This window comes from Mytilus edulis, chromosome 11 (genome assembly GCF_963676685.1).
Source record: "Mytilus edulis chromosome 11, xbMytEdul2.2, whole genome shotgun sequence".
Classification (NCBI taxonomy): Eukaryota; Metazoa; Mollusca; class Bivalvia; order Mytilida; family Mytilidae; genus Mytilus; species Mytilus edulis.
Window position 1 is genome coordinate 41889776 of NC_092354.1, and position 22915 is coordinate 41912690.

Sequence of the window (22915 nt, forward strand, 5' to 3'; positions counted from 1 at the left end):
TCAAAGTTTTGTATGTTGTATTGATAGTTATAATCAACGAAGAAAAAAATATTTAAACGCAGTAGTCAGAGGTCCGCATAAATTGTACGAAGCACTTGAAATCTTTCAATAGTATGTAAAAGGTAAGTACATGCAGAGGTATATTGAACATTGTATAAGTCTTTACAGCATAAAATTTATTCGAGGCGTATTCAGCAGGGTTTATCCCAGGCATAGATTACCTTAGCCGTATTAGGCACAACTTTTTGGAATTAAAGGTCATCAATGCTCTTCAACTTTGAGCTTGTTTGGCTTTCTAACTATTTTGAACTGAGTGTCAGTGATGAGTCTTATGTAGACGAAAAGCGTGTCTGGCGTATCAAATCATAAGCCTGGTACCTTTGATGACTATCATCATTTTTTCAAAAGTATGGTTTATATCTCATAGGCATAAAGCTTAAATCCTAAACAGCAATAACCATGAAATCTAGACAGCAAGGCAGACATTTATAAAGCCAATGTTTCAAGCTTAAATCCTGAAAAATGTCCCCATGCATCAATCTTAATGCCTAGAATGCAAATACAAGTAAATAAAAAGACCTTTGTTCAAGAAGTTGGAAGACCGTTGGTACATAATAACGCCACTGGAACTGACGTTTAAACAAATGAAGTCACTAGTGTTGGCCAACTAAGTTTTTACTCAAGATTCAAGATTCAAGATTCTTTATTTTCTTAAACACCATAAAGATACAATGGTACAAAGAAGTTCATCAAAAGTCATATAACATAACACAAACACACATGACAAGATGAGATGAAAATATCAAATAATACATGATAAACAGTATAGTAAAGAAGAGTGGTGATTAACCAGGAAGACTCACTTGAAAAGTTATAACCCTGATAAATTTGCACAGCTTTTTCAACTTATTTTTAATTTTTAACTGAAATAGTTTTTCAAATTTTAGTATGTTACATCTGTGCAAGAAAAAAGTATCCAAATATTGTGCTCGAAAATTTGCCAAAGAACTACACTGCAAAGTGTAATGAAATTCATCACCAATCTCGTTACAATGACATAAGTTACAATATCTAAGGTTTCGCTCAATCTTATTCCATCTACCAGTTTCGATGGGTAACTTATGGTTACCCGTACGAAATCTACAATATGTTATTCTATCTTTATCATTTAAAATATTCAGATATTCCTCAAATTCAAAATTTTGTTTATACAATTTGTAGGCCAAACCTTTTGGCGAACAGTCAATATCAGCTCTCCATTTCTGTTGAAACTGATCAAATAACTTTTGTTTTAAACTAATACCCAACCACTTAGAATTAAAATTTCCTTGTGACAACCATATATTGCTGTATCCACATTTATCTAATATATCTTTAATGCATTTCAACCAATCTGACCTAAATTGGTTGTCCGAATTTTTCAAGAACACGTATTTGTATAGTATTTTAGCAATCCTGTTATCATCCCCATTAACCATTTTTGACCAAAAATTAACCATACGCAGCTGTATATATAAAGACATGGGATAAGTACCAAGTTCACCATAAATCATAAAATTGGGTGTCGACTTCTTAAGGTTTAAAAACAAAGCCGTTAATTCACGACCATTGTCACTTTGGAGTTTATGGAGCCCACCAAACATCAATTTAATCGAACGCCTTCCCTGAAGAACAGTCTGACGTGGGAGCTTTAATTTTTAAACTATGTAAAGTAAAAGTATAGAAAATTATATGTTCCATTCGAGTTTTATTGGATATACATTACATCAACCTGTCCTCTACTTTTGAACTCTTCAAATAAAATGAGTTTAACTACTACTCCTGTCCCTAAATATAATTTTCATGTTACAATTTGTACAAAGTGAAAAAAATAGGTTGATAAAATCACAAGAAATATGTGTATAGACATGGATAGATGGAATAAGTTGGTCAAATCATACGGTTTATGTTGCCATGATCTGTTTATGTGAGTCAATATTGGTCTAGTAATTTGGTCGCAGCATTTAAGGCTTTCAGTCGTTTATGGGTGAATTTTGCATACATAGATAAAATGCAAAAATTAGAAAGCGATGGGTGATGATGTTTGGCTAGATATATGCCTTTTTGTGCTTCTTTGTTAAATATTTGTTTGATTTTGTTGTGAATAAGATGCTTGTGGTACGTACTGTCATTTCAGTTTGTCATAATTTTTATTCTCGTATGCATGTGACGTGACTCTATGCTTATAAATCCAGTTATTGTGCTATTATAAAACTTATTTGTTGCTCATTCATTTTTTGCTTTAAGCTTTGTCTATACGCCTTTTTATGTTTCTTCGCTACATATATGACGTGGCTCTGAACTTATACATATCGTCATTGTGTTATTGTACTATGGCAAATCTATACCATTTTGTGCTTCTTTGTTGCATATTTGTTTGTGTTTTAGTGGTTAAGATTAAGACAATCTTGAATGTTGTAAATTTGACATTTTTACCTATTATGTCTGTTTGTTTTGTTTACGCATCGTTGTCACTATAACGGAATTTGATGCGACTGTCATACAAGTGAGAGGTTAAGCTATAGCTATAAAACCATGTTTTATACACCATTATCTACATAAGAATATGCATGTACCAAGTCAGGAATATGACAGTTGTGATCCATTCGTTTGATGTGTATGAGCTTTTGATTTTGCCATTTGATTAGGCACTTTCCATTTTGAATTTTCCTCGGAGTTCAGTATTTTTTGTATTTTACTTTTTCCAAAGTTCTATATAATTCCTCTAAAGAAACATTTTCTTTCAATTTTTCTCGTCAGTCTCCATTCCCATATGTTTTCTTTTTAAAGCCTTCAATGCTGAAAATGCTATACATCTTTTAATTTTAGTAGTATATATGAGACGTCTATTCTGGTTTAATATGTCAAAAGTTCAATCGCTGCCAAAAGATCATCGTTATATCTCGGGTATATGCTCAGATTGAAAGATTCAAAAAATATTTCCTCAAAATACAAACCACTTAAATGCCTATCATACTAGAACCATTGAGTATATGTATACGATACATATCCACGGAGGTCTGCCCTCCGGGTTAGATGAACTGCATTACACTTAAAATGTTATTTATATTTTCAAACATGCATTACATAATATGCAGTATGTTCATACCTTTATGAGAAGAAAATCATTTATTCAATCGCATATACAATACAATCAATAGAAAGAATATGTGAGTAAAATTTGTAATCTTCACTTGTCTACTTTTGACAAGACTAAATCAGGTTCGACCTGAGAAGTGCGAATTTTTGTCAAATAATTTTCAGAATCGATTTACAATTATTCCACTTTAATCAGAAATAATCACTTGTATGAAACTTTTCAAATTTACATTACCAGAAAGAAGTACAAGATAATTCTATCTTGAATATGAAGAAAATACTAAAATTAGAATATCTGTTCAATCAATGCATTTTAAGTTTGATATAAACACAATTTACATCAAAAATATTTCACCAAATGTAAATTTACATGAGAGATAAAGCAACAATCCCCGAGTTCATTTATTGTCTGAAATAATGATTGGCAATTTGTTGAACAATCATCATCATATTTCAGGGAAAAAAGGTTTATTTCCTAGAATTCCAGGCAATAAGTTAATGCTTATGCGTTAGTCTTTTGCCTAGGATTTAAGCTCAATGCTTCAATTGACTTTTTGCTGATAACATACACATTGCTTATGAAAGCATTATGTAGGGCTTTTGTAAATTTTTGCATCGAAGTAACTGCACACATGTCATAGGAGGGTATATATTATAGTTTATATTCCATAAAATTTTAAGGCAATGTCAGTAAAAGTGTCCTAGAATAATATGTCCTACTATATCATTTTAGGTCTATGATTTAGGATACTCGATTATTTAGATCGTGTCTGCAACATGTCATCATGTAAATAAACTCATCATAGATACCAGGACTAAATTTAGTATTTACGCCAGACGCGCGTTTCGTCTACAAAAGACTCATCAGTGACGCTCGAATCCAAAAAAGTTGAAAAGGCCGAATACAGTACGAAGTTGAAGAGCATCGAGGACCAAAATTCCTAAAAGTTTTGCCAAATACAGCTAAGGTAATCTATGCCTGAGGTAGAAAAGCCTTAGTATTTCAAAAACATCAAAAATTTGTAAACAGTAAATTTATAAATATAACCATATCAATCACAATTCATGTCAGCACAAAAAGTACTGACTACTGGGCTTGTGATACCCTCGGGGAAATAAATCTCCACCAGCAGTGGCATCGACAAACAAAACCAGCTTTTGACAGTCCTACCTACGATTGTCCTATGCTCATCCTGATTTTCATTGTATCTCATAAAATTATTAAGTTACATGAAACCATGGTAAGTAATATCCAGTTTGATTAAAGATCCAGATAAATAAGGCATCCTTGTAAATTTAAAAACAAATCTGAAATGATTTAATTTTACAAATTAGGCTACAACGTCATTGGTTGACAAACTTTCGTAATTCAGAGTAAGAGAGACCAATTATGGAAAGGTTCAGGGGTTGAAGTCATAAAACTTTGCTCAGTGCTCGGAGCATAAAAATCATACTCGAAACACGAATTTTGATTGGTTGATTTTCGAGTACGAGTACAAAAACTGACTCGAAAGTTTTATGACCGCAAGGCCAGAAGTATCCGGGTTTAATCAGTTTTAGAACACTGTATCAATTGTGTCATTATTTTCTCATTACCATTAAATGTGACATAATTTGCACAACATTTGTTTTACTTATTTACTATCTGTTATTTGATCTGCATTTTAGTTTGATATCCCTGTAGTTATATGCAGTCTGTTCGTGATTCCGGTGAGACTTCTTGCATGTTTATTTATGCAGCATTTCTTCATTCACTTTTCCCAACCTTTTCTGTTTTTTATTCAATAAGATAAAATCTGCTACTTGTTTGTACAGTATTGGTTGACACACTTTGTTTTTTCAATAATAAACGAGACCGATTACGGAGAAGGACATGACTATCCGGGTTTAGTCAGTTAATAGAAAACAATTATATCAATTGTTTCCTAATTTTCTCATTATCATTAAATGTTACATAGTTTGTACAAATTTTGTCGATTCATCGCATGAAATAGAGATGTTTATCGCACCTAATTATATAACAAAATTATTTATTAAAAGTCGAACAGAAAGTCACTTTTAAAAAGAATATCTATTTCGCAAATACCTGTAAGTCACGCAACACACACTGTACAGTGTTTATTTATTTTATTATACGTTATCCCTTAATTTATTTCCCTACGCGAATTATTGTTAAAAATTGATTATAAATCAAATACACCTGTTTTTCTTCGTATTATTCCCAATGCCATGTTCATACTGTTGACACTGTTGTAGAACGTTCGCCTTTTATTTATTTTAACTTTTGTCTTCGTTTTGTGGAAAGGCTTTTAAATTCTGTTTGTTTCCCAAAGTTCAACATTATTTTTTTTTACCCTGAAGTCCCTTTTTAGCTCACCTGGCCCGAAGGGCCAAGTGAGATTTTCCCATCACTTGGCGTCCGTAGTCCGTCGTCCGTCGTCGTTAACTTTTACAAAAATCTTCTCCTCTGAAACTACTGGGCCATATTAAACCAAACTTGGCCACAATCATCATTAGGGTATCTAGTTTAAAAAATGTGTGGCGTGACCCGGCCAACCAACCAAGATGGCCGCCATGGTTAAAAACAAAACATAGGGGTAAAATGCAGTTTTTGGCTTATAACTCAAAAACCAAAGCATTTAGAGCAAATCTGACATTGGGTAAATTGTTTATCAGGTCAAGATCTATCTGCCCTCAAATTTTCAGATGAATCCGACAACCCGTTGTTGGGTTGCTGCCCCTGAATAGGTAAATATAGGGAATTTTTCCTGTTTTCGGTTATTATCTTGAATATTACTATAGATAGAGATAAACTGTAAACAGCAATAATGTTCAGTAAAGTAAGATTTACAAATAAGGCAAATGACCAAAATGGTCAGTTGACCCCTTTAGGAGTTATTGACCTTTATAATCAATTTTTAACCATTTTTCGTAAATCTTAGTAATCTTTTACAAAAATCTTCTCCTCTGAAACTACTGGGCCAAATTAATCCAAGCTTTGCCACAATCATCTTTGGGGTATCTAGTTTAAAAAATGTGTGGCGTGACCCGGCCAACCAACCAAGATGGCCGCCATATCTAAAAATAGAACATAGGGGTAAAATGCAGTTTTTTGCTTATAACTCAAAAACCAAAGCATTACGAGCAAATCTGACTAGAAAACATTGTTTATCAGGTCAACATCTATCTGTCCTGAAATTTTCAGATGAATCGGACATTCTGTTGTTGGGTTGCTGCTTCTGAATTGGTAGTTTTAAGGAAATTTTGCTGTTTTTGGTTATTATCTTGAATATTATTATAGATAGAGATAAACTGTAAACAGCAATAGTGTTCAGCAAAGTAAGATTTACAAATAAGTCAACACGACCTAAATGGTCAGTTGACCCCTTTAGGAGTTATTGCCCTTTATAGTCAATTTTAAATCATTTTTTCGTAAATCTTAGTAATCTTTTACAAAAATCTTCTCCTCTGAAACTACTGGGCCAAATTAAACCAAACTTGGCCACAATCATCATTAGGGTATCTAGTTTAAGAAATGTGTCCGGTGACCCTGCCAATGAACCAAGATGGCCGCCATGGCTAAAAATAGAACATAGGGGTAAAATACAGTCTTTGGCTTATAACTCAAAAACCTGAAAATCTGACAGGGTTAAATTGTTAATCAGGTCAAGATCTATCTGCCCTGATATTTTCACATGGATCGGACAACCCGTTGTTAGGTTACTGCCCTGAATTGGTAATTTTAAGGAAATTTTGCCGTTTTTTGTTATTATCTTGAATATTATTATAGATAGAGATAAACTGTAAACAGCAATAACATTCAGCAAACTAAGATCTACAAATAAGTCAAATGACCAAAATAGTCAATTGACCCCTTAAGGAGTTATTGCCCTTTATAGTTAATTTTTAACATTTTTCATTAATTTTTGTAAATTTTTAGAAAATATTTTCCACTGTAATTACTGGGCCAAGTTCTTTATAGATAGAGATAATTGTAGCAACAAGAATGTTCAGTAAAGTAAGATCTAAAAACGCATCACCATCACCAAAACACAATTATGTCATGAATTTATCTGTGTCCATTGTTTAATATGCACATAGACCAAGGTGAGCGACACAGGCTCTTGATAGCCTCTAGTTTATAATTCGCAATATTGTCACAGTGCATTTATTCATAATCCGTGTTGATATAATATTTACATTTTTTATTCATATATTTCAATTACATAATAACATTTATTTCCCCGTACGTTTCATAAAACATGATGTGTCCTTATATGTTTCGATGCAATGTACATGTTTAAGGAATTGTATTTTTTTCTATACATGATTGAATTATATAAACCTCCTGTGTAAAGATACTTGCCCGTTAGAGAGGGGAAAATATGAATATCAGACTACAATATATTTTCCATTGAAAAAAGACAATTATGTACTTTTATTTTGTATTGATGATAAAGATCATTAGAAGAGTTCCAACATTCGGGGCCTTTTATTAACTTAGTGTACTTTCTCAGTACCGATTTTAATCCAAATTATAAATAATAAAATCAGTTTGCAATTGGGTACACCCCTTTTTTGTGGTAAAAAATGTTGACTATATAGAGAATTACTTAAGCACAACAGGAGCGGGCCACCCCCTCCACTTCTTAGGCAGTCAGTCCCCCCTCCACTTATAGAAATGTCTGGATCCGCCACTGCTTGTAAATTATACCGTTTTTAAGCATTTGTATTTTCAATCTGACTGGTTTTACTTAATATTAATTATGATGATAAGTGGTAGCTTCTTAAATTAAACCAAATTCAAAAAAATAAATTAAGGTGGTACCTAACACTACAGGGAGATAACTCTGTAAAATCAGCTTAACGTTTTAATTACGTTGTGTTGTAAAGGGAATATTAAGCTTCTCAATGATCAAAATTGGTGTTTGTCAAACTACTATATAACCAGTGTAATTTTTCTGACAAAACGGTTGGTTCAAAATGTTTGAAATTTTTATATTTTTGTTAAAGGGTCAAAGTAAATACTTTGTCAAAATTTTATGAAAATTAAACGAGCCAAATTAATTTTAGCAAAAGTGTTGGGTACCACCTTAAGCATCACTGTTGGTTGGTTTTTTTAAATATCACTCCTAAAAACTGACATGAATAATTAATTTTATGGAACTTACCAAGATATTATTTTCTCATTTAGAAATATATTCCATTTCGTCTTCATATAACGTATTGTGGGAATGAATTCGCCACTATAATTCCTAAAATCCAAGTAGAAAATACAGGAATGTGTGTCCGAAAATATTCATTTTGGTATATTAAAAGATAAGAGATAGATCACTATTCAATTATTTTTTTAAAAGATTAGAATAAGTGTCGATTTTGTGTCTAGTGACTCGTGCACATTTAAAATCATATTTTGATTTAAATTTAAATTATCATGTATCTTCAATTTTCCTTTTAATCGTGTGTTAATAATTCGGTATAAGGATTTAAATTTTTAGTTTAAGTCTCTCGTATTTTTCTTCCAAATTAAAATTAAATAAGAAATCAGTGTTTAATATATTATATCAATTATCTATCAGCGCCCCACGTGTGTTTGAGTAGACTTTCAATGTTTATTATAAAGACAAAAATATTAGACAGCATAAAAACACACAGTATTTTTCTTATTTATTTCACAGTCAGTATATACCGCAAGTTCGCAACTTCATACGGACGGATTCATTAATTGTTTTGTGTTTAACGCCACTTTGCACACCTTTTGTGTTATTTTGTGGCATTCAGTTTTAATTAGTGGACGAAGCCGGAGTGCCCGGAAATAACCACCGCCCTGGAAAGCTTTTGCAATATAGCTTATAGGTTTATCATAAATATATACATGTTTATCTTAACAGAACATTGTAAATACAATTCGAGGCAAGATTACATATCAAAAATCATTCATAGGATTGTCATGAAAATTTTATATCTGTGGCGTATTTCAAATATTTTCCTAAATTAGACAATTTTGAAACATTCTTTGTTGACAATAATTGTAGTAATTTAAAAACAGATAAATTTGTATAATAATAATACCTTTTTATTTACAATTTTCTCATATTGTCATATTTTTTACATTTTAAAATAAAATGAAACTCATCTTCGATATCACGATATAGTAGGTCAACTACTTAGACCACTAGGTCACCAAGTCGATCCATGCTGATGGGATGTTCACACATACTGTCATTGCAGGTGGTAGACTTCTATACTTGGACTTAAGTTAATAAAAAAAAGGAGGGGAAATTGGCGTTCATAAGAAAAAGGTTTTATGTTTGGACAGTATACTATGGAATAGAATACTTTAACTAATACCTTATGTATACATAAATATTTTCACATCGCCCTGCCAAAAAAAAAAAAAAAAAGCGTCAACAAACAAAAAACCGCTCTGAAGAAAACATATCAACTATGGGACATTAAAGATTAAATGCATTGCTGTAAAGAAAAGTGAAGAAGCTTCCAATGAGTTTGAATAGGCATTTTGCATGATTTTATATTTTGGTTTCTTGTGTATTATTTGTAGTTTAGTATGACGTCCATTATCACTGAATTAGTATATATATTTGTTTAGGGGCCAGCTGAAAGATGTCTCCGGGTGCGGGAGTTTCTAGCTGCATTGAAGACCTATTGGTGCCATTCTGCTGTTGTCTGTTCTATGGTTTGGTTGGTGTCTCTTTGACACATTCCCCATTTCCATTCTTAATTTCATTTAGCTTGTAAAAAGTCGACCTTTGATTTATTTATACGTTTAGTGTTACATTTACTTCGCTGAACTAATGAAAACTATGGAAGACCAATAGGAGGCCTTAGTCTGTGTTCTGCTGTTTGGTAGGTTTGCTGTCTCTTGGAAACATTCCCCGATTCCATTATCAATTCTATTTTTCTTTTATGTTTGGTTAAACGTCGTCTGACCTGTATTTACCTTATATTTAACCAATCAACTTGATTCATTGTTAGGGTCCGTTAAATTTGGATAAGCAAGTATTCTGAACAACTTTTTAACATGAGTTAAAACACCTGTCATGGTGACAACTAGTCGTCAATTTTTTTTTTTTTTAATATTGGGTCGCTGTCTTTATTTCGAAAATGTCACGTAACATTTGCGTAAATATATGCACATGTACCTAGTTCACTGACCAATATCGCCATTGCCGAATAAAAAATGGGCAAAAAGATACCAGAAAACTCGTAGATAAAAAATAAACTGCCAACGCCATGGCTGAAAGAGACAAACAAAAGTACACAAGACACTACCGGTACATAAAAAAATAAAGACTAAGCAAAACGAACACCACCCGAATAACCTAATTTGACAGTTTTCTAATTCACACGGAAATTTGATTCGTTGAATACACAGATACCAAACAAAATTCAAATAAAAAGATGGGTTCATTACAGATTATTGTGAAAATTAATGGACCGATGACGATTCGTGATTGTGCGTGAAATTATCGAGTTGGGTTACTTTTCAATTCAGTTTAATTTAAATATCATGTATGAAATTTATAATATGTTGACAAATTATTAAATATTTATATGTAAACTTAATCAATTCATATGTCAATTAGGATTAGTAAAAAATACCTTTTATATATTTAATACATAATGTAATATTTAGTTCCGAGGATGATAGAAACCCAAATCGAAAAGACATGCAGGGGAATAAGTACATGTAGATATGCGGTGTTTTTATTAATAAAATTTATCACTTTCTTAAAAATCATATATAATATACGAACTAATAAAGTATGCAAATGCACCAAGTTTGAAAGTTATCTAATACAATTCTAACGAGTTATGATTCGAATTATTAAACCCGGCTTTTATTTCCTTTAATGTAAGACACGCGAGGGTCTAAATAGAGGATCCTTAATTACATTGTACATTATTCTTATTCTGTATATCTTAGTGACCAATTATTTTCCGTATATAATTCATATTCAATAAACCCTTTAATACCCAATCCTTATATTTTTTCACCGTATTATACTCAACTTTGTTTTTTATTGTATCACCCTTAATATTCCATTCTGTAAATTTAGCACAAAATTATTTAAAATTACAAGAAATAAGTGTTGCAAGCTATACTTTATTGAAGTTTTAACATGGGTAGGCAATATATTCGTGATTATTTTTGCCCGAGCGATAGTGAGGGCTAAAATAACACGAATATAATGCCTATTAATTAGTAACATCACGTGCGCCATTTAAAAGTTTGAAAGTGTTTTAAAGTTAAGGAAAATATAAGTGCATGATAATTTGATAAAATTCATTATTCTGAAGAAGTCAAAATACGCATGGGTTTGTTCACAAATCAAAAGAAGCTCGTCATATAAGAATCTCTATTCTTATTACTTTTTGTTCAACTTTTTTTTATTTATTTTTCTTAATTGGCCTCTCCCTTATTCCGTTTTCTGTAGACCACATCCAGATCTTGACTCTAAAACATTCGATCTGACAAATTTTTAGAGAGGTACTCTTTAATCTACTGATACGGAAAAATTTAGTCTTTTTTTGTCTCTGTAGTTTTAAAAGTAGGTTAAACAATATAAAATTCCCTACCTTCATCTTTAGTTGTCATAGTCATGCGTTACACGTGAAATATTCTTAATAACGCTATATTCATTTAACCAAACATATACTTCCTCTAAAGTATATAACTAAAGATCCTGCAGAGACTTAAAAGTTTTTCAAATTTAAAACGATATGTTAATTAAGTATTAGCTAAAGACAAACATGAAAAACCTAAAAGTGCATGATCAATATATATTATTGACTAAACAGTCAGTTTCTAGTGGTCAAACAAGGACTTATTCGATTAATACACTTAAAATTACTTAATATATTCACGGTACACAAATGACTGTGAAAAATAAAAACAGAAGAGAACTTACGCATCAAACTTCAATATTCCAGGGTTTTTTTGTTTTTTTTTAAGGGGAGGGGGGTGTAAATTCATTGTGTGATTCTAGTAAATTTTTAGGGGGTTAAAAACAAATGGTTTCAGATGTAATATTCAAGTTTGAAACGCATGAACGACCATACGGTGACCTATGCTTGTTATTTTTTTGTCATTTGGTCTCGTGTGGAGAGTTGTCTCATTGGCAATCATACCACATCTTCTTATTTTTATATCAACTGGTCAAACAAAGCATATGTTTCCTATAACATATAATTTAACCTCTCGCAGAACGCATATCATTGATTGGTATTCTTTAATTAAGATAGTTTTGAAAATTTTAATAATAACTAGCTTAAGCCAAACATTGAAAACCAAACAGCTTATGACCAATAACTCATTAAAATATTGTTGGTCTAGTGGACAAACATGGTCAACTAACATTAAAATAAAAGAAGTGGTATGCTAGCCAAATGACGTAGAAGTTAGCAAGTATAGATCACCACGTGGCCTTTAATAATGTGCAAAAGCCATACAGAAATATTGGAGTCGTTTTCACGAAGACGAAAAAAAATGAGTTTTATACATTGAATATCATTACTGGTACATTGTACATATCTATTTTAAATGATTGCCTTTCAATGGTATTTTTACATTGAATATAATTACTGCTACATTGTACATATCTATTTTAAATGATTGCCTTTCAATGGTATTTTTATGCAATGTAAAGCAGCACCAAGATAGTAAGAGACTAAAATGTTAAAGACATTAAGATAATTTTTTTTCTGCTGCCCTGCTATTAGAAAAAAACAACAGAATGTCGGCTATACGTGTAGTACACTGCTACTTTTGCATAGGTACTATTTCTGGACTTAAAATCTGTAGTACTGGAAATTTACTTTTAATATTTAGTACTATTTCTTTACTTTCAAATTATTGTACTATTTACATACGTGTATTGTACTTCAAATTTTGGTACAGAAATAATACCAAAGGCGATCACAATATTCCATGTTTGAAAATCATTATTTTAAGAGATTTGATATTGACATACTTTCAAAATGCTGAAAATATAACGAAATAACCAAAAATATGTAGTACTTAAATTTTCAGTACTACAGATTTTTGGTACATAAATAGTACCTATATGCAAAAGTAGTTGTGTAATATCGACAAATTTGAAGGAAACTTTTTGTGATGACTTATACTTTCTGAGCAGAAAAAAAAGTAAAGGGTATTCTTCATTATTGCTACTTCAAAAATTTCGGAACCAGAAAGTATCCTTAAAAACGCAATTTTGAAATAAAAAAAAAAAGACGTGCAACACTGTATGTGTTTTGCAGTTTTATCATACAACCGGGATTTGTTGTTGTTGTGAAAAACGCAGAACCAAAATAGTTTTCATTCTGGCCTATCTAAATAATTACTTCTTTATAATCTTAAGTTTCATTCCTAATTGAAAAGGTATGAACATGTTTCTTTTGAAAAAAGGTAGATAAAGTATGATAAGTTTTCAAAGTATTAATAAGTTTCATTCATGACTTAACATGCAATATATACATCACATATACAATCATGTAATTGCTAATTTTTTAATACGTACGCTATTTAATTTCATATTGAAAGTTCAGAGGTGATGGAAACACTATTGTGGAGAATATTAAATTTCATAGCTTTGGAAACTTTCATTCATGTGACCAACTTCAATATCTTGACAATAACGTATGAGGGTCTGGATGGGAGTAGAGAATAAATAATGAGCAAAAAAGTGCAGAACAAAGAGGGGAAGCTATAAAGAAAAGTGAAAAGTAGGCAAACAATTTAAGAATAGAGAATAACTGGGTGTTTAAATTTAAAGAATAGAAAATAACGTGGTACTTGAGATGGTATGCGCAAACAAATGGAAGTTTTTAACGACCTTGACTGGCTATACAGCCCTAGCACGGTCGGTGCTATGGGTGTCTTTCGCCACCTTGGATTGTGAAAAACAGAGAATCTAACTTAATGTCACATAAAACCGCAAATTAAAAACATACTATGCATATGTTTTTTATAACTAAATGGATATCGAAAATTCCGGCTTCAGCTGGTGGAGACAGCCGGAGTCCCTAGAGAGATCCACCCTGATGGAGCGCCCGGATAAAAGTATCCAATTTGGGAAGGTAAATGGCAATCCTAGTGAATTTAGATTGGAGTCAAATACACCTGTCATGTGCGGGGTTCTAACCATTTTACTAATCTGTTAAAGTTTTAATTTTAAATATTTACTTTTAAGTTTATCCGTATTTTGATATTTTAATTCCTTTGACATTACTATCATAATTTCTTGTTTATTTTGGTTAGTTTGTAGTTAAACTTCACAGTTAAATCGTCAACATCCATAATTATTTAAAATAACACATATATATATTTAAAGGGCTGACTACTGAAAGAAAATATACAGTTATAAAACACCTTGGGAATTTATAATCGGATGTCATCTGCACGATTTACTTGTATTATTTTTGAAATATTTAAGTACATAATATGTTGATCAAATACAAACATTCTTTCTTTAGTGAAAGTGACCAGTTATGCGATATTTGAAGAACTGGCTTGGGTTTATAGAATAGAGAATAATTGGCAGAGAAAATAATGAAAAGAGAATAATTAGCAATACATGTAAAGTAAAGGCAACAGTAGTATACCGCTGTTCGACATTCATAAATCGATTGAGAAAAAAACAAATCCGGGTTTCAAACTAAAACTGAGGGAAACATATCAAATATAAGAGGAGAACTAAGAAAAAAAACCCAGAAACACAACACTAAAATGTAACATACAGAGAAACGAACTATAATATAACAATTGCCATTTAAGACTAGAGAATAATGGGTGCCAATGTATAAAGAATAACTGTAGTAAATACAAGAGTAAGTTAGTTTCTTTGTTACATATTTGTTTGTTTTTATAGTGATTAAGGTTATACAACAATGTTGACTGTTGTATCCCAGTTTTTGACATTTTTTACCTATTTCGTCTGTTTTGTTCACTCATCGTTGTCAATATAATGGTATGCTATGCGACTGCCATTAAAATTGAGAGGTTTAGCTAGCTATAAAACCTTATTGAATCCACCATTTGTAACATAAGAAAATGCCTGTACTAGTCAGGAATTTGGCAGTTGTTATCCAATCTTTTGATGTAATTGAGCTTCTGCTTGTGCCATTTGATTGGGGAGTTAATTAAATTTTCCTCGGAGTTCAGTATTTTTGTGTGAATTAATTTTTTAGAACTATATTGATAACATAAATGTGTGATGTACAGAATAAAGAAAGCATCATATTATAAGAAAATTTTAATTGTTTGTTCTTTTATTTTTAAAGCATAGACTAAAGATGCTCAGAAGTTGATTTGAACAAATTCAATTCTTAAATGTGTATTTATTATCTAATCTTGAATAAACGTTGAACTGATTCTTTTGGCTTCAATAATCATTATAGCCTATTGCTGCTTGGAAGAACACTTTTTACACTAAATTGATTTTTTTTGGCAGCAATCAATCAAGACAACTATTAAAAATTCGGTTATACAACTATGCGTTTGCAATACAAAAAAAAATCACCAGTTGATCTCTTTTCTATATATATGTATATATATATCTATATATATATGTTGGGTGAAAGGTGATGTAACTGTTTTTGTCTCTTGTCATTCAGATTTCTCTTCGCAGTCCCTTTTGACACCTATTTATTTATTCAAGAAATGACCAGTATCAAACATTTCATTATTAATTTATTTGAATTTAAATACTTTTTTATATGTTAAACATACTGCTATTAGTAACTTTTACTCTAATGAATTAAATTCTGTTTGACATCTGTCTATTTATTTTTAAAAAATGACCAATTTTAAGCATTTCAATATCTATTTTGATTCGAATTTAAATACTTTTTATATGTTTGAAATACATTTTATTAGTAAAATCACATGACTTTTTGTATTAATTTTCACTATTAATTTTTTATCAAAATATTGATCAAATTCAATTACATCGGATATCCCTGAGACGAATGTGACACCTGGTAGACATGAAAATATCATTTGCAAAGGTATAACTAGCTAATCCTTAAACATAACTAAGACATAAAGCGAATAACATTTATTTTATAAAATGTCAAATTTAAAAGTGGATTAATAAAGTGAGTACCGGGGACGTATGTGAAATACGATACATGATATTGAAATCGATTATAAAAGCATTTTGTAGTATTTTGGTGTATCAAAATCTTGACTTTAATCTCATACCTTGACTTCTTAAATATTTAAATCTTAATCTTAAAAATAGACGAACAATTGTTAAAGTTATATCCATACTTTAATAAAAATGATTTTTTTCTAATTTTTAGAAATTTCGATAGCCGATTTCGGCCATAAACAAGGTTTTTTTTTTCACTGCGTCCCCAATTGGATTTCGTATGAAATCGTAGTTTCTTATCGTTTCCATTTCTCTAAGAGGAATGTATATTTGATAAATTGTATAATTTCTAGTCCAGGTAATGATTTATAATAATCACATAAGCAACACGACGGGTGCCACATGTGGAGCAGGATCTGCTTCCCTTCCGGAGCACCTGAGATCACCCCTAGTTTTTGGTGGGGTTCGTGTTGTTTATTCTTTAGTTTTCTATGTTGTGTCATGTGTACTATTGTTTTTCTGTTTGTATTTTTAATTTTTAGCCATTGCGTTGTCAGTTTGTTTTAGATTTATGAGTTTGACTGTCCCTTTGGTATCTTTCGTCCCTCTTTTATATGTGTATTACATATTTGGTGTCATTACTATAGCGTATTTCCAAGATATATGTTGCTTCAATTTGGAGTCTGAAAAAGCCGTATTATGTTACATTTTACTATGAAACTCAATAAATAGATTTTAAAATATCATTGCCCACATTTTTTTTTCATTTGGACATCCACACTCTGATGAAAATCTGCCGTAATGTAACATTAATATCGTATTTGTCCTTAACCATGCATTTCTTTCTTTAAGTCTACAATGTATAAGAAATGATATAAAAATGTGGTGCACACTGAATAATTCGCGTACCTGGTTATTTAAAAGTGTGCAGCCCATTTTTATGTTATTTCGAATAGACAGAAACAATATTACATTGCTTCATTATAATTTAATTCTAAATTCAATTTTAAACCGGAGTAAATCTTGAAAAACGTTGATGGCGTCACGATCACATGACAACATTATGTATATTAGATGGTAGACAAAACATCGCCAGACAATCAGAAGACGCTCTACATCCAAAATTAAATGATTACTTTACAACGTGGAGGACAGCTCTCTATCGCCCTCTCTTTAACTAATTAGTTTTGATTCTGCCTTAGGTATAGTATTTTCAAAGATAATAGCGGATATTTGCATTCCCAACACGTCGAACGTCTTTATATGTGCTCATCGTTTTTTGAACGTTTGAGGTCGTCAGGTATATTGCAGCTTAATGTCTGACATTTTATGTGGACGTTCTGTTCTCACAGTAAGAAAGATAACTGAGTGATTTCTTATGACTTTTAATTAAATTATTTCATGAAGATTTAATTTTATAATTTTTTAACACACATTTTCAAATTTTGTTACCTGTGCTCAGTCAAATTGCTATGCATTGTACCTCCAAGACGGATGACAGTTGTTTATACTTCTGACAAATTAACCCATACATACATAATTGGTTGACGCGATAAATCAGTTACAATACATTATGTAAACACACATCACAGATATTGTATCTTCCAAAGGAGGTTCAAAACTCGATGTTTCTACTTTTAACTTATGAAATTGGCGGAATGTCTACACACTTAATAATACACTGCTGATGCCGTAACCGTATTTCCTGCCCAGTTTTTATAATTTTAAGTTTGATTAATTTATAGTTCAAGATAATTTCTTTTGCCCATTATAACAAAATGAATGTTTACTTCTTTTTTAAAGATTATTTTGAAGTTTATTACAACAAAATTGAAATAGTTATCAAAGGTACCAGGATTATATTTAATACACCAGACGCGCGTTTCGTCTACATAAAATTCACCAATGACGATCAGGTCAAAATAGTTATAAAGACAAACGAGTACTAAGTTGAAGAGCATTGATGACCTTTAATTCCAAAAAGTTGTGCCAAATACGGCTTAGTTAATCTATTCTTGGGAAAAAACTTCAAAGTTGCTTGTAATAATTTAAATCTGTATATAACTGTATTATTGTACTTCAGCATAAACAATTTAATGCAATTAAAGTTTAAAATCACTTTTGAAATTGTTCATAAGTTATGGAAAAAAAAAATTATTGAGTTGGTCGTTTATGAATACTAGTTTAATAACAAACTTATCATTTGTATAAGTTTCTAATTTTCAAATCAAGCATTCAGAAAAATAGTTATCATACAATGTAATTTTTAAATTATTTCATATATTTTTTTCAGTTTAGTGGACACAGAAATATATTTATTAGAAGATATTTACAATTTTTGGTAAATGAATGTCATACGATCGAATTTGTGCAGACTTTCTTTATGATATATTGTGTTGTACTTGTAAATAAAGGCAACAGTAGTATACCGCTGTTCAAACTCATAAATCCATGGACAAAAAAACAAAATCGGGGTAACAAACTAAAACTGAGGGAAACGCATTAAATATAAGAGGAGAACAACGACACAACACTACAATGTAACACACACAGAAACGGAACAAGCATCATACAAAATCCCACGAGAAAAACAAATATAACATCAAAACCAAATACATGAATTTGGGATAGACAAGTACCGTGACACGTCTTATCGGTAAAGGTGGTACCAAACACCTAGACTTACATTGTACATTGATTTGACTAGTTTAACTTTGACAAGATATTTACTTTGACACTTTAAGAAAAATATAAAAATTCAAAAAACTTGAACCGAACTCTTTTTTGGACAAAAAACATTGGATATATAGGCTTTTGACAAAAACCAAATATTTGAGAAGCTTAACATTTCCTTAACTATAAAATGTGAAAAAAACGCCCAGCTGTTTTTCACAGCGTTATCTTACTGTAGTGTTTTGTACCACCTTAAATGATGCCAAATATCTAGTTCCAGTCTTGTATGTGTTACGTAGTTCAAGTATTCATTATTTTGTTTTATCACAACAACAATCATGACAAAATTGTATATTTGATAATAAAAATACGAGTTTTCCGGTTTCATGTCAGTTTTTGAATATGATTTGGACTGGATCACACATATGGGTATATGGATCAGCTCCAAATTTTCCGTGGTCAGTATTTGGTTTTCTATGGGGTTTTTTATTCAGTTGTTTTCTGTTTTATTCATGGCGTTAGAGTTTAATTTCGACTTATGATTATGTATATCCCCGTGATATTCTTCGCCTCTGTTTGAAAAAAAACGAGTTTATGAAAACCGGCAAAATAAGAAACCAGTCCACAAAACAATACATAGTAAACTACAGAATGAGCAATACGAAACCCATCAAAACGAGGTTTTATTTCACGTACTCCGGAAGAGTAAGACGATTCTAATCCATCAGAGGCATCTGTCACGAACACATATCATCCAACAGAAGTATGCTTTTTCAGTTGTCTGTGTTTATTATTTCCAAACCATAAATACGGATGTGAATTACATTTAACCAATATGTGTCTTCCCTTTCGATATATGGAAGCATAAAGTGATAATATTTTTAACTAAGTAAAATAAATTCAAATGTTCGCAAAAGATACTACCGTTTTAAGTTCTCATCAGATAGGACATGGTTCGTTCTAACACACATTACAATACAACGCATGATCACAAGAAGCCTGCTTACATATTGCAAGCGTCTCTAATTTCTTTCACCACCTTTTTCTACATACAAATAATAAATGCCTGCCTGCACCAAGTCACAAATATGACAGTTGTTTTCCATTCGTTTGATGTGTTTGGGTTTTGGATATTGCCTTTTTAAAAAGGGACCTCCCCATTTATATTTTCCTTGGATTTCGGTGTTTTTGATATTTTAGTTTTTGTTATCCATTAGAAAAGTTATACGAGAGTGTCACACTTGGTCTGTAAGCGTTAGTAATATATATATAAGTTAAATAGTGATCAAATGTACAAGGATTATAATTTAGTACGCCAGACGCGCGTTTCGTCTACATAAGACTCATCAGTAATGCTCATATAAAAATATTTATAAAGCCAAACAAGTACAAAGTTGAAGAGCATTGAGGATCCAAAATTCCAAAAAGTTGTGCCAAAAAACGGCTAAGGTAATCTATGCCTGGGATAAGAAAATCCTTAGTTTTTTTTCGAAAATTCAATGTTTTGTAAGCCGGAAATTTATAAAAATGACCATTTCATTTTTTGGATATCATAAAGACATTTCATTTTTTTTTTATATCTGTTCGGTATTATGTAAATTATACCATAACTTTAGTTGATACTCTGGGCATGTGCAAAAGAGAGAGTTCACAAAAACTATATAACTTAGAGTACACCGAAAAAAATCCACAAAATATGGAAAACCTGTTTAACACATCACAGCTTTTCGATGTAAACATTTCAAATTGTTTATTCTTATCATTTCTTAAAATAGTTTTGATAACAATAAGCATTGCAGACCTTCTACAAAAAGCGGCGGGTATTCAAAATCACAAACCTTAAGCACGGAGAGTATATAAAGGCACCTCTAGAACGGTTGATAAATCAGTTAGACAAAACTCACCGACAGTGGTGGCTTCATTTATAATGACGTCGGATAACGTTACAGGGGTTAATTCATTAAATAAATATATAAAGTTTTAATACGATATGCCTATCTACGTTATACGTAGCATGTTACTTACATAACGAATTTCGTAAAGCTTCTCCTCGTTGTAAATTGCAACGCAAATTGCTATTATCTTTAGAGAAAATAAGTTTTCTGTTGATTATCAATGAATCTGAAACCATGTCATACGATAAAGCTTGTAAAATATTTCTAGAACAGAACCTCTGATTTATAGTGTCTGAAAAACAAATGCAATGAAACTGTCATGTGACGGACGAACACCGGAGTCAAACTTCGCTCTATCCGTCGATGCGGAGGTGTAATCACTCCTTGCAAACAGACTTTAAGAAACTCATTGAACATACCAGGTTGATAGTTTGGTACGACAGTCGAGCGCAGTGGTGTTAAAATCAAAACAGTTTGAGGGTGAAATCAAATGCGAAGTTGAATATCATTATAACTTAAAAATGTAAATGTCCGAAAAGTTGTCCCAAATATGGCTTTTTATACCTGGGGCAAAACTGATTTTGTTTTTCATCAGAAATGCTTTCACCCAATACAAAACATTCGAACATCAGAGTTTTTTTTTCTATACAGTTATTTTACAAAAAGAAATAATTTGTCATGTAATCATGATGGCTAGTATTTATGATTTATAATATAGAAAGATAAAGGCGAAAGTTTATGCACACATTTAACGTGTTTATATGAATCAAATATTCAGTCTATAATCAAAAAGTCTTTCAGGTTTGGATATCAGAAACATAATGTTCATATTTTATTAATTGCAATTTAGATAAACCCGAACTTTATTATGCTGTTCGTTTGGCAGTATATAAGCATTTGAAATGAAGAATTTTTGTATCCAAGTGAAAACAAAATATAATCGCTTTCGATATTATTTACCTGCAAAAATGTTCAAATTTTCAAAACGGAGACAATTTCCACCTATATCTATATCCTAATATCTATTTCTCACAGAAAAAAAAACTATATAAAATAATAACGCATAATTTTCACTTGGAATTGGATAGTAAGTTTTTTATTTCATGTTTTGCATTTTAAATCAAAATAAAAAAAAATCTACCTACCTTAAATCCGGGAAAGCTGAAGATTATATCTTCGCCTGTGTTGTAGATACCCGCTCTGGTAGGTTATATATACATAATTGTACTCGAAAATAGGCGGGAATACATTTTCAATTTTATTATAAAAATAACAAGTTAATAACAAAAAATAAAAAAGGTTTTCTCTGACTGTTTGCCAATAAATTCAAAATCTTATATGCACCAAAGTATTAATACAAAAGATATACTTCAAGTTCCTTATACTATCACATGTATCAATAGCTAAAACAAAATTATCATTCAAATAAGAGTGTGTTTATAATACACGGATGCCCCATTCGCACTATCATTTTCTATGTTCTGTGGACCGTGAAAATGGGGGTAAAATCTCTAATTTGGCATTAAAATAGGAATGATCATATCACAGGGAACATGTGTAATGATTTTCAAGTTGATTTGACTTCAACTTCATAAAAAACGACCTCGACCAGACCTTTTAATAACACGAAAACTATAACCTGAAGCGGGACATACAGACTGACGAACGGACGAACAAACGAACGAACGAACGAACGAACGAATGAACGACGGACGCAACGAAAAAAAAACATAATACCAATAATTGGGGCATAAGAATAAAGTTAAATATATGAGATTTATTTCAGGTTGAAAAATCACCTTTAAAAACAAAGACAATTACCTGTGAACTTCAAATATTACCTCCCTTTACAAGATATCTTTTTTCTATTATCTCAATTTTCACATATATCTTTAACATTTTCCGTTATTATGAATATCAGAGGAAAATTAATAGTATAGTTCTTCTCTCAGATTGTTAATTATATGTTTTAGTCACAGATGGATGTTTGAATTGCAAGTCGATGAGAATCAAATGCAAATATAACGTACCACGTGTATATTACTATTGTGAAATATAGCCTATAAATTCAACTCAATTAATGTATTACAT

At 31.1% G+C, this 22915-nt stretch overlaps 1 protein-coding gene across 1 annotated transcript in view; it reads right to left on the minus strand.

The window, feature by feature from the left end:
* Positions 1-8553, minus strand: part of LOC139495597 (NADPH oxidase 5-like) — a 63932-nt gene extending 55379 nt beyond the window's left edge. The window contains exon 1 of the mRNA XM_071283875.1: positions 8310-8553. The gene's annotated coding sequence lies outside the window, so the exon portion shown is untranslated. The remainder of the gene's footprint in view (positions 1-8309) is intronic.
* Positions 8554-22915: the final 14362 nt, after the last annotated feature.